Below are 13,936 nucleotides of genomic sequence, written 5' to 3' on the forward strand. Positions count from 1 at the left end.
GCACACCATGCTTGTGGCCCGAGGTCCAGCTGCACATGCATAAAGGCTGCTCCATGGTTCCTGAGGGCGGAGGGGCATCCATGCTGAAGCCTCTGCCAGGGATCTTTGTCTTTACAGTGGTGGTTTCCTTTGGCAAGGAGTGGATCGGTCTACATGCGCGGCTTTGGTGCCTGCAAGCAGAAAGCATTTGGAAACTTGAAAGACGTTGACGTTTTTTTCTCTTACAAAGACAAGACACTTGAGAACTTGGTGCCCTTGTGCTTAGTGACAGGAATCCCTCATGACTGTTTAGTAGGTTAAAATATAAGAAAGCCTCTGGTTTTAAGTAACACAGATAACACCTTTTTAGGTTGCCTATTTATTCTAGAACTACAAAATTTAATTCAAGATAATATAGGTCCCATGAAATACTTGAAAGTTTTGTAAAACTAAAATCTAGTTTTCCCCAATAAATTGTACTTTAGGCAAAAATCCTCCTAATGCTTCTAAAATAATACTAAAAGGGGCATCTGATTATACAAGAGCAATTCAAAAATTAAATATTTATTTTGAATAACAAGTTTTAAGTTCAAGCTGCAATGTTGGCAATGCAGATTTTTAACACAGATCACAAAAAACATGCACAAAAAAATACTGGCACAAAGGACAAAATAATGCTAAGAATTAGGCTAAATAGCTGCTGATTTTAAGAAAACAAAAGGCCTGAAATCACTTTACAAAATATAAAATGTATTAAACACTACCATCCACAGAACAGTCTTTATTATTGATTATATTTAAAAATTATTTGCGTAATTATATGTTGAATTGTAAATGAGTATTATACATGAGCCCCCTTTTGGAAGGCCATTCTTTCTTGCACTGTAGAACAGTATAGTATCATTGCAAAAAGTATCCTTTTTTTTTGCTATCAAAGAAAACAGTTAATGGTATTACTGTAAATATCAGGAAGACTACAAAAAAAAAAAAAAAGAAAAGAAATCTGATTTCTTTTTTGTCTTCGAAGTGCTTTCCATGCAGAGTGAAGCACTTGCCTTGTGGAACTGAATGTACTACTGGACAACATCCTAGGTCCGAGATGCTCTTGAATGACAAGACCAGGCTTTACAAATCAAAGACTCAAAGGAATCATGCAACCCTCTTCCTACTGGGATACTGTCGTGTGCCACTTACCAATGCTGTCTTTCCAGAACACCATTCAAGACACTTTAAAAAAAGATCAGACTTATATGATAAATACACATAAAATGAAAAGACACAAACTGCTATTTGACACTACTATTGGTAATGTCTGTGCTATGTGAAAGCACCTTTAAAAAGGGCCTACGCGGCAAGAGATAAGTGTCTAAAGATTCAAAATGAATCAACAGTATCGGATAACAATATAATTCTCACCTCAGAAGCTGCCTCAAGATTAGGTGCATCTTCAGTTAATGTAACAGAAAAAAAAGGCAATGGATTTTATTTTATTAATTGTATCCACTCACAAATCAACCTAAGGTCACCAGATGTGTAGACACAATGAGATTTTTGTTGTTTATAGTCTTTAACTGAAGTGATGATAAAGGAAATAGATCTATTTAAAAACAAAATCAAACAGCTATTTCTGTCTAGGTTAAGAGGTCGCCCCGGGTGTGGGATTCACATTTTGAGTGGCCACTTGTGGTGCAACTTCGATGATCCGGGGTTTGTCTATGATCCTGGCTGTGCAGTTGCCCTTCTCTACAATTCCAATAATCCATGCTTGGTGACCTTCGCCGTATTTGGGGGACTTTATCTCTGCACAGAACCGAGCTGCTTGCTTTCATGGTAAACAGATCAGAAGGCCTCCTGACATCTCCGGGCAGGTCCAGTGCATGAGGCCGAACATGTTCCCGCAGGCCTTGCTCACTGCAGCCATCTTGGCCAGCACGGGAAGGTTGTGAATCACGAATGACACCTCATTCCTCTGCTGCTTGGCCAGGTTCTGCTCATGGCCCAAGATCCCGAAGCCTGTGATGTCAGTGGCCTCGTGGGCATTGGACGTGTGCATGAGTCCTGAAGCTGTCCTTTTGAGTCTCGCCATGTTCATCATCGCTTCTTGGTAGGCCAACTCCACATCTTGGGTGACCATTAGTTTAATTGTATTCCATTTTTCAGGAATATCCAGGCACTGGTGCACAGCGACAGCCACTTGTGTCCCCAGGGGTTTTGTCAACACCAGCACATCCCCTGGCACTGCGTTATCAGGCATGATAAATTCATTTGGCTGGCAGACAGTTGTAGCAACTCCTCCCAAAACAATTCAGGAATTCAATACTGTTTGGCCTCCTGTTACAGAGGTTCCTGCTTCCTCTGCTGCATCTTTAAAACCCTGTATAATCAGGGGCATCACTTTATCCCTTTCCCTGTCGGTCATTTTATTACTGACTCTAAGGATCATCAGCATATTGTGACATTCTGTGACCCCCATGGCATAGAGGTCACTGAGGACATTGGCACATGCTATCCTGCCCATCATGGAGGAGTCGTCTACAATAGGATAAATGTAATCCGTGGTTTGAACCAAGGAAAGACCACCGTGCCTCAGAGGAATGATGCAAGTATCCATTCCAATGCCAAGCCTTGGCATAATGGCACCCAGAAACTGCTCATCTTCTTGGAAGTGGTTCTCTTGTAAGGGTTCCAGCAATTTCTGCAAGACATCTTGGGGCACCTTGCAGCCTGTGCCCTTCAGCTCGGTGAATCTGGTTAGCCGAAAACTCTTGTCCAATTCATAACTCTCCGGGTTAAAGGACTCCCGCGTAGACATGGTTCTTGGGCCCACTCCTCACAGCTCAGCCCCTCCCCTCCCTCTCCTGGTTGTCTGAGTTCTTGACAGATCCACCGGCTTGCTTTGCGCCCTCGGCCTCCTCCCGAGAGCGGGCGGCAGCGGCTCCCACCGATTTTCACGATCTGATTTCCCGTTCGCCTCAGTCTTTTCTTGCTTTCTGTGTCCCACGCTGATTCTCTGTGGATTCACACCGCTGTTCTTATCGGGGAGCAATCCTCTAGCATTGTGGCAGATTGAGATCCATGCCTTCCTCTCTGGGAGCACGAATCCAGGAGGTCACCACTACTCTGCCATCTTCTCTCTCTTAATCTCGTAAATAATGTAGAAAACAAATAAGACCAATCTTTATAATTGGCCATGTAGTAATCTTTAATGAGAACATTATTTAATCATACAGCTTTGAGTTACTGTCTAGTGTTCTTTCATTTCAATGCAGTACGCCATTTATAATTTGTTTCAAGGTGGATCTAGCATTGCTGAACTCCCTCATCTTTTATTTATTTGGGTATATCTTAATTTCTTACCCACTTTTGAAGCAAAATTTTTCTGGATATAAGACTCTTGGTTAATATGGTTTTGTTTTTGTTTTAGCACATTGAATATATCAGTCCACTGCCATCTGGCCTTCAAAGTGCTTGATAGGAAATCTGCTGATAATATTATTGAGTATCCCTTGTATTTGATGAGTCACCTCTCTCTTGCTTCTTTCAAGATTCTCTCTTTGTCTTTAGTTTTGAAAGTACTATTCTCATATATTTCAGTGTGGGTTTCTTTCAGTTCATCCTACCTGGAGTCAATTGAGCTTTTTGGATATTTATATTCATTTCTCCCATTAAATTTGGGAAGTTTGTGGCCACTATTTCTTAAAATGGTCTCTCTTCCCCTTTCTCTTCTGCTGAGATTCCCACAGTGCATATGTTGTTCTGCTTGATGATGTGTCAAAGATCTCTTGGGCAATTTTCTTTAATCCTTTTTCTTCCTGTTCCTCAGACTTTATCATTTCAATTGCCCTATCTTTGAGATTACTGATTCTTTCTCATGACTTCTCAAATCTGCCTTTAATTCCTGCTAGTGGATTTTTCATTTCTATTATTATACTTTCAACTCTAAAATTTCTTGTTGGTTTCTTTTTAGATTTTCTATCATTTTATTGATATTTACATTTTGTCGACATATTATTTCCTTGAACTTATCCATATCTTCCTCTGAAGATGTGGAGATGTTCCTTGAGCCTCTTCAAGACAGTTGTTTTAAACTCTTTGTCTAGTAGGTCTGCCAATCTGTCTTTCTCAGGGATAGTTCCTGTTGGTTTATTTTTTCCTTTGAATTGGACATATTTCCCTGTTTCTTTGTACATTTTTGGATTTTGTTTTTGTTGTTGTTGAAACCTGGACATTTGAATCTAATAATGCAATGTCTCTGGACACAAGAATTTCCCCTTTCCCCATCGCTTTATGTTTTTTGTTATGCTTTGATTTTGATTGCTGTTGTCTGTCACTATGCCAAAGATCAGCCTTAGGTATAAACTTGAGGTCTTATCAAGTTTTTTCTGAGCCTAAGCATTTCTTTGAGCATGCTTGGTGATTTTTAATTTCTCTTATATATGTAGTTGTTTTTGAATGTCCTAGTCTTTAATGTCTTACTCCAAAAATGGGGAAAAGAGAAAAACAAAGGAGGGAAAAAGCACAAGCTCTTTAAATCCCATGAAAGTTGCTTTAGCTGGAGGAGAAGAGGCTTGCCCCACTGGGAAGTGATACAGTAATGATCGCCTGCCTCTATGTCTGTACATCTATCATCAGAGGCAGCAATCAGTGATCAAAATATTGATCCCTGATACTCAGAGGTCAGGGTCCTTATTGTTTAGCCTGCTCCCACAAGTTGTATGCAAGCTGGTCCAGAAGAACATGCACAGCTGCTTGACATGGGGCTGAGGGATGGGTGATGTGTAGCTTCTGAGATAAGAACTGAAATTGACCAAATTTAATCACAATTTACTGTCCAAACCTTCCCTTAGAAGTTCAAAGCCTTCAATAGACTACAGGCTTTCAAAATAGTTACATGAGACAAATTCTACAAGAGTGATTGCTGTCTAGGTGGGGAGACAGAGTCCTGGTGTTTCCTACTTCACCATCTTTCTAGAACCCTACCCTCTATTTGAATTTTAAAAGCTGTGACACTTAGTGAATGAAAATACAGTTTCATTTTCACTTGAATTTTGGAAATCTTTGCTCACTAATAATGCAATGTCAATGTACATATATGACATAGTAGTAATAATTACATACTTGTAAATGGTCTTTCACTTAATATGTAATATGTACCAATTTCCTCATGTGGAAAATCATTGTGAATTTCACCTGAGACAGATATGGATCTGTATTCCAGATCAGCCTGTTCCTAGCTATTTGACTTTTGATAAGTTATTTAATCTCTTTGAGCCTTAGTTTATTCATGTATAAACAGGAGATAGATAGGGACCTTCACTTACTTTTCTAAGTGTTCTTGAATCCTCATATTAGTAATCTAGAACATTGCTTAAGATTTATGTCAATCTCCCCAGACAATCTTGAATGCTTAGAAAAGTATCATTTCTAGCCTTGGTGCATCTTTCTCATTTCCTACACGTCTTCAACAGTCACTGAATAAGGGCTATTTAGTCTCTGTGTTTATCATAAAACCCCGGGATGCACCCATTTAAGCAAGGAGACTTTCATTTAACATTGAGCTAATTTATAATATGTTTTATATCAAATATATGACATTCGTGTAAATGTTTTAAAAACTGTATTAAAATAGTGGTATATTAAGTGAGACGGGTTTACAAGTTGGTAATATATTTAGGTAATGAAATTTATATTAATTTTGACCATTTAGGTTAGTGAGTCTCCACAAAGGAGATTGAAGGTGGGAGGCATGCTTTTCTTGTGCTAAAAGGGATGCTTGATCATTTCAAAGTTATCTGTTTCTTTTTTGTAATAAAACTATGCCTTTCTTCGATAGCATGAGAGTTCTCTTCTTGTTACTACGGGAACTCTGTTCCATAGTTAATGATGGGAATGCATCTATCACTCAGGTGTGTTGGAATAGAAAAATGGCTAAGAGTCACTGAACTATGAAGGTCACTTTTAACTGCTCTTTGGAAAGAAACAGCTCTGGGTTTAAGTAATAATTATGATGCTCTTAGCTGTGGAATCTCAACTAAATTACCTTCTCTCAAGTTTGGTTTTCTTTTCTGTGAATTTAGGGTAATAATATTTAGGTACTTTTTAGAGTTATTGGAAAATTATTTATGTGACACATTGTACATATAACATATGTTAAATAATTATAGTTATCATCAGCACCATCACCATCACTTGAGCTTTATTTCCTTATGAATGTTTGCCCAGCCCCTTCCCTGCATGTGAAAGGGTACAACTGCAAATCAGATTGCTACTTGGGAAGTGGTTATTACTAATACAAATTCATATGCAAGCTTTTGTGTAAATTTATGTTTTTATTTCATTTGAATGAACACCCAGGGTGAGGTTTCTGGATTGTGTGGTAAGTTTATGTTTAACTATATGAGAAATTTTTACTTGGAAAGCATTTTGAGATGTACTGGATGAATGATGATAGTTCTAGTTGCTCTACATCTTTGGACTTGATATTGTCAGGTTCTTTTTGAAGCCATTATATTATCATCTGTGTGTAGTAAAATCTCATTGTCCTTTTAATTTACATTTTAATATATGTTAAGTTATATTTCTGTAATAGTTAATGATGTTAAACCTAATTTCATGTGCTTATTTTCCATCTGTGTATCTTCTTTGGTAAAGTGTTTTTTCAAATTCCTTGCCCATTTTTAAATTAGGTTATTTTTTTTATTACTGAGTTTGCAAGTTCTTTATAAATTCTGGATAAAAGTCCTTTATCAGATTTATGATTTGCAAAACATGTTATGTTAGTCTGTTGTCTGTCTTTTCATTCTTCTAACAGTGCATTTTGAAGAGCACACATTCTTAATTTTGGTGAAGTCCAATTGATAATTTTTTTCTTTCAGTAATCGAACTTTCAGTGTTGTATCTGGGAAATCTTTGCCTAAGCCAAGTTCACAAAGATGTTCTCTTAGTTTTCTCTTAGAAGTCTATTTTAAGTTTTTTAATTAATTGAATTTTTACAAATATATGTATATCGATGAGCTGAATGTGGCATATGAGCTGTATTTTGTGATCTCTGGTCTATAGTCTAATCCAGAAACTATCAATAGAAAAAAAACCCACTCTTTATTCTAGTTCAATAAAATGACACCATGAAAAACAAGTATCTTTAAAATAGTATATATATTTGGTTGAGAAATTTAATTGGTAAAGTTTGTCATTTTTTACAAAAGGAAATATAAAACGGACAACTGCCTGTGGTCTGGCAGAAACTGTTTCTCTGGCAATAGTACCAAAGTAAGTATGGAGTATTTTTTAGCAGGTCTGCAGTAAAAGATAACATTCTTTTTTCTTAGTCTGCCTGCCCTCAACCCCCATATTTTGCCCATTAATACTTTGCCTTTAAATACGTGGGTCTTAGAGTAGATAACCCAAAATGGTAACTATTTACAGAGCACCAACCATACTGAATTCTTGGGACTTAGGAAAGCTTCCTATAGTTACTTATATTAATTGTAAGAAATAACTATATACTACTCTGAGAAGTAAACATGTGAAAAAAACAAAGTTCTGATACAGAATGAAATTGAAAAATTGAGTAACATAAACAGAATTGAGTGAAAAGAGCCATAGACCAACTTAAAAATCAGTTTGTGTCAATAAACTGACTTTTGGGGGTAATGATCATTGTTTTGTATTTCAAAAGTATTGAGTTTAGAAATCAGTTGTATGAGACAGCCTTTGTATGTTTGTCTTTTCTCATGTATTTTTAAATAACCAGTAATCTATACTTTAATAAAATTTTTCCTTGGTGTAAGATTTAAAAAACTAAATAAAATAAAATAGTATATATTATTATTTAAAACAAACATTAAATATTTTACCATTAAAATGATAGAATATATAGTTCAAATTTACTGATTTAACCATTGGAAACGAAACTTTCAAAATAAGTAAATTTAAACTAAGCTAATTTATGATCAGAAAGCAAAATTTATTTCAAATGTAGCTTTATACTTTATTTTTCAATACTGTTCATGTTTTACTTGTGAATTATGATTTTATATGGATTATTGGCAACTTTTTGTTTATTCTCAAAAAAAGGAAAAAATGCAATTCAGTTTACCAAATTCATATTTGTAACAATTTTATCTTATAAAACATACAGATCTTAAAATAATTCAGTGAAGGTATCAGTTCCTATAGAAATAGTAGGAATAGTTAAGTTCCTGATATTAGTTATATAGATACATGTTAAACGGGGGAGAAAAGATTGGAACTACAATTAGGCAATAACTCCATTGTTCACATTCCTTCCTATGGAGTTAATAACTAGCTCAAGGAGCCATGAAAAGCAGAGAGCGAATGATGTTTAATGATCCAACAAGTCATTAAATGCCTAAAAAGGAACCACAATGTCAGATATCATTGCCCTTATGAATGCCCAGTGCTACAAGAATAACATTTGAAGTTTATTTTTACATAGATTTCCAAGTTAATATAACCTATTCTATTGGAAAAAATCAAAAGTGTTTCTGGAGCTCTGATCTGTCTGTTGGCATTTTTGTTCCTCACTTATAATATACCAACCACTTTCACTAGGATTAAAGTGTCATCTTTATTAATAAGTTTCAGGTGACACAGCAAGATCAGTAATGAATCTAAGCTAGAAAAACTCAACTTTCAAATGTTAGAGGACTAATATTAAATGTGTTCCAAAGATCTGATAGATATATTTCATTTGAGAGGACAAATAATAAGTTTAAAATGTAGACATTACAAAGTGAAGTGTAATGAATCAGATAGAGATAGTCATTGTCGTAATATATCAGTTCTTTCCCTTGCCCACCCCTAAATTTTAAGAAAGCCCCTATGCTAGGAGACTAAAAGAAACAACTCTGCTTCAATTTAGACTAGATTTGGAGGCATGCCCTTTCCCTCTACAATGCTCACTGTGTCTGTGACCCTTAGTTGGAAGTGGATCAAAAAAGATAGTCCAGTGTGTTTTGAATGTGACATTGATGAAAAATATTGTAGTTTATTGTTCCAAGAATGAGAAGTTGTGATCTAAATTAAAATTTATAACCTGCTATATATATTAGATATCACTACTTGTGCATGAGTATTAAAAAATATCTAGATCAAGCAATAGAGAAAATACATTATATAAACTGTATGCTTACTGTTACCCTAAAAATCAGATCAATCATTGATGTCATATTAATTGCCATGGGATATATTCATTTTATATAATTCTCCTTTACTCTTATCTTATATCTTTTTATTATTAAGATTCAGTCTGTTTAACAAAAAACATCTACAATTTATTAATATTTATTTGAAAAATGCAAGACAGATTTGGAGACAGATGGAGACTGTACAAAGAAAATCATCAGCAGAATACATAGTGGATAAGTATTAGCTGACAACCCAGAACCATTCGATTTATTCAAATCGAGGCAAGGAACCGAAGGGATGGAAGTTTTAATTTTTTTACTGAAACTACCTGTAAATAATTTAGACATATTGGATTAAAAATTTAATATTCAACCTTATTTTAAAAATCGAGATTAAAAAATAAAAGCAGTCTGGGACAATTTATCAAGGTATTACTGATCCAGTAAAGTATTTAAATTTGTTATAAACCAAAATAAAGTTATATCAGTGGGTAAAATATAAAGCTGTGAAAAGTTAAAACATTTACATATTTGGAGGACAATATAAAGACAATTATGGGAGAGCAGAGGGATAGTTTAAAAAATATTGTGTATTGAACCCTATTATTTACTGACATTGTATTTATTTATTTGCATATACAGTCGCTAATCCTGTAGGTCTTATTTCAAGACTGTTATTTTACTTTTAATGTGAAGAAAGTGAGGCTCAGAAATGCTAAACCAATTGCTGAAGTTCACATGAGCAAAAAGAATCACAATTTGGTCCCAGATCTATGTTGTCTTTGTTGTTTCCACCGTGTCATGTTATACTTCTAAAAATGGCATGCTAGTGAGATAACACTTCAACTGCTTCAAAACTTGGTTACTCGTAAACTTAAGAATATTCTTTTAACAATCAAATCAGGAAGAAAGCATAAGATGCATTTGGGAAATTAGTATGCCCATGCACTAACATACTTTTTTCCTTCACATGCAAATTTTATATGATTAGGATTTTTTTCATAGCCTCTCATCTATTCCTTTATACACTATTCTAAGAAATTCAGTAATATGTTTCTCTAGTCCATAGACTGCTACATGTGATATATTAAAAATTGGATTGACGATGCTACAGGCAGACATATTACTATTAGCAAGAAATGGCCATTGAGAGCAAGAAGACAATAGGAAAATGATAGAGGAATTTTAAAACCTCAGTAGTGTGGGGACACATAATATAAGGACAAACATCCTTACATATCTCAATAGCTTCTAAATACATCACTTTATTGAAGCACATTAAGAAAAAAAGTGAATACAACAGCAACAAATACTCATTGAACATTTGCTATGTACCAAGTACTTTTCTAAACCCTATCCATTTATTGACTTATTTCAAATGCATAATACCTCTTTTATTACATGTGTAGTCCTATTACTGACATTTTACAGATGAGGAAAATGAACCTTAGAAGGGTTATTGTGTTCAAGGTCATGAGGTTAGTAAGTGGCAGAATGAGGTCTAGCTGCCTCCATAATATATGCTCTTAAACCACTATGACCAGTGTGGCATACTGTCTCTTGTGTTTGATATATTCATTGTTAAAAAGGGAGGGGGGCATACAATACAATTTAGAAAGATTTTTCACTTAAAATAGCTTAAAATATTTTATTTTCTGAAGTTTAAAGGAAGTACACATTCATTTGCTTGGAGAAGTCATTTTATTTATTTTTGAGTTTTTAAATTAAATTTCTGTAGCATTTCAAGCATTGTGCTATATGATATGGGGTAAATATGAATATGAAGAAGAATAAGACAGTGTCAAAGCCCTTGGGATTCTCATAGTTTATTAGCGGCAACAAGAATATACAGAAAGGTTTTGTACTATTGAATAAGTGCATCAATAATGGTAGCACAGGTGAGGGCAGAATGAACTCAGACAGAAAGTGAGAGAAGTCTGAGGATCAGAAAAAGCTTCCCTGAAGTAGTGGACTTCAATAAGGGCCCTCAGTCTCTGAAGCACAAGAGAAATCAGGTACTTGTTTATGTGCATGTGTGTATGTGTGCGTGTGCGTGTGTGTGTATGTCTTACTATCTTAGGTCCTGAACCCTCACCATCATTGCTAATTGTTACTTTGTATCTAAGTGAGGGAATGGATGAAAAGAAATGCAGTGGGGGAGGAGTTCAGAGAAATGGAGAAGATTATTGGGAAAAATAGAGGCAGAGAAAGGAAAAGATGCTGTAGCAGTGTGTGCTCAAGTAGAAGTTGGAAGGTGAGTTTACATTAAAAGGAGAAAAGTATGCCTATTTGGTTGATTCCTTACTTTGCTAGGAAATGGTTTTATTTCTTTGTTTTTGATTTGTTTTGTTTTTTTTAATATTCAGTGGTTTTAGTGGCTATCCTTCAACTAAGAAAGAAGTCCTAGTTCAAATAATTTGTCAAAATACTCATTCACTCTTGGCTGCTCTGTCAAATCACTGGACATTTCATGAAGTAGTGTGGCTACATGAAGCACAGGTACTAACATTAATTCGGTGTTAATGGACATTGGCATTGAATCAGGCCCTATCCCTATCATCGTATTAAGGGCTCTTTGGGTTCCAGGAACAGAAAATTTAAATGATCAAAAGTCAAAGCTGGGGAGGGAAAGAAGTGTACCTAGGAAGGTTACATAGTAACCAGTAAAAGACAATTTAACAAGTGATAGGAAGACTAGGAATCAAGTCAGCTTCAGGGCTGGTGTCCTTTCCATCTCTACCTTTATCTTTTTAATTATGTCATATCTTTCTGTCAGCTTCAGTTCTTTTTATCTATCTGTGTCTGCCTCTCTGTCTATCTGTGTCTGTGTCTCTCTTTTTGTCTCTGCCTGTCTCTTTCTGTGTGTCTGTCATTGTCAGTCTGTGTGGTCACTCAGTATCATTTTGTGTGAGATTGTGTTCTCTTTCTCTCTCTTTCTCTCTGTTTCTATTCCTCTGTATTTTGTTTTGTGTGCCCCTCCCTCTGTCTTATTCTGTTGCTTTTCCCTCTGTGTCTATCCGCTTCTATTTGTCTCTCCCCTTCAGTTTCTTTCTGTCTGTTTCTCAGTCTGGGTTTCTCTGTCATTCTGTATATATTCATCGTCTTTAAATGTTTCTGTTTTTCTATGTGCATTTCTATTTCTTTGTGTGTACATATCTTTGTATCTCTGAGTTGTCTCTGTTTTTCTCCAAATGTCCCTCTGAATGTCTCTGTATGTGAGTGTTTTTCTGAATCAGTCTCTGTCTCTCTCACTGCATATCTCCCTCTGTCTCTCTCTCTGTCTCTCTCTCTCTCTCTCTCTATATATATATATAATATACACATGCATATATATATAATATGTACAAATACATCTACATATACGTATCTCTCTGTGTATCTCTCTTTCCGTATGGTCCCCAAATGACCAATTCTTTTAAGAAAAATACTAGAAAGATCAACTTTTACAGTTAATTGCTAATTACTGCTCTTGATTCAACTTTCTTGAAGGAGAGATTCTGATAAACTTATTTCATCTACTTGAGGCAATCCCCATCAGGAATACAATATTAGAATATTAGTCATCTAATGAATAAACGATGTTCACTCTTGGTCTAATAAAGTTGTGAAAGTTGTAGTCATATGACATGACCATATCACACACAGACTACTTAAGAAAAGGCTGTGAAAAGTAGATTCCCTGTGAGGAAAGCACTGAGGAGGTTCTTTAAGACGTGTCTAGTATCCAGTCAAGTGGGAATCACTATCTTTATTTTACTGATGAGGAAATTGATGCTCAAACAGATTATCAAATTCCCAAAATTCACAAAGACAACAAAGATTGGCAAGGAATTGAAACCCAAGTCTTTCTGCATCTAATGACCAAATTCTTTCCACTAGATTATGCCTCGAAGAACAAAAGTCATAAAATATTCTTAGCTTTTGACCCATAAATTCCCCTGTTAAGAATTTATGCTTAATAAATAATTCATCCAGGGCTAAAATTATTCACTGAAGCATTATGTATGCAAGCAAAATGACCCCACATACCCCAGGCTTTTTGTGTCACCCTTTTCTTTAATATCCATATAAACATATTTGAGTCCTTATTTCATATTCTTTGGGAAATAAAATTCTTTCTCCAATGTCAATGAGCATTTACCTGTATGGTCAATCCCCATTCTATTTTCACACTCTCACTGAATTCTTCATTAGGATGACCAGTCCTGCCAGTTTGATATATTTTCCATCAGGGTTTTTGCATGAATTTTTATTGTCTTAAAATATTTCATTAAAACATTATTTAACTTTTTTTTTTAATTTCAGCTCTTCATGGGGGTACAAAAGCTCAGGTTATATACATTGTCCATGTCCCACCCATCTCCCTGAGTCAGAGCCTCAAGCGTGTCCATTCTCCAGACAGTGCGCCTGGCACTCACCATGTAGTCATACCTCCATCCCCTCCTCCCACCCCCCACCTCCCCGAGTCAGCACCTTCAAGCATGAGCATTACCCAGACGGTGCTCAACGCACTCATCATGTAGGCATACACCCATCTGCTCCCCCGCCCCGTCTCAGTCTGATATCCAATTGGTATCCTTCCCCAATGTGCATTTAGGTGATGATCAAGGAAACCAATTTTCTGGTGAGTACATGTGATGCTTGTTTTTCCATTCTTTGGCTACTTCACTTAATATAATGGGTTCCAACTCTCTCCAGGAGAACCATTCACTGAGTGTTTTTGGCTTTTTAAAATTCTGCACTCAGTAGAGTACCCTCACTTTCTTCATTATAACCCCAGCCCTGTTGACTAGTTAGTTTTAGCCAGA

General features: G+C 35.7%; 1 pseudogene; it reads right to left on the reverse strand.

Moving 5' to 3' along the window:
- Window positions 1–1,561: 1,561 nt before the first annotated feature.
- On the reverse strand, window positions 1,562–2,865 carry LOC123628090 (annotated as a pseudogene).
- Between the last annotated feature and the right edge of the window lie 11,071 nt (window positions 2,866–13,936).

Source organism: Lemur catta, chromosome X (assembly GCF_020740605.2).
Source record: "Lemur catta isolate mLemCat1 chromosome X, mLemCat1.pri, whole genome shotgun sequence".
Taxonomy (NCBI): Eukaryota; Metazoa; Chordata; class Mammalia; order Primates; family Lemuridae; genus Lemur; species Lemur catta.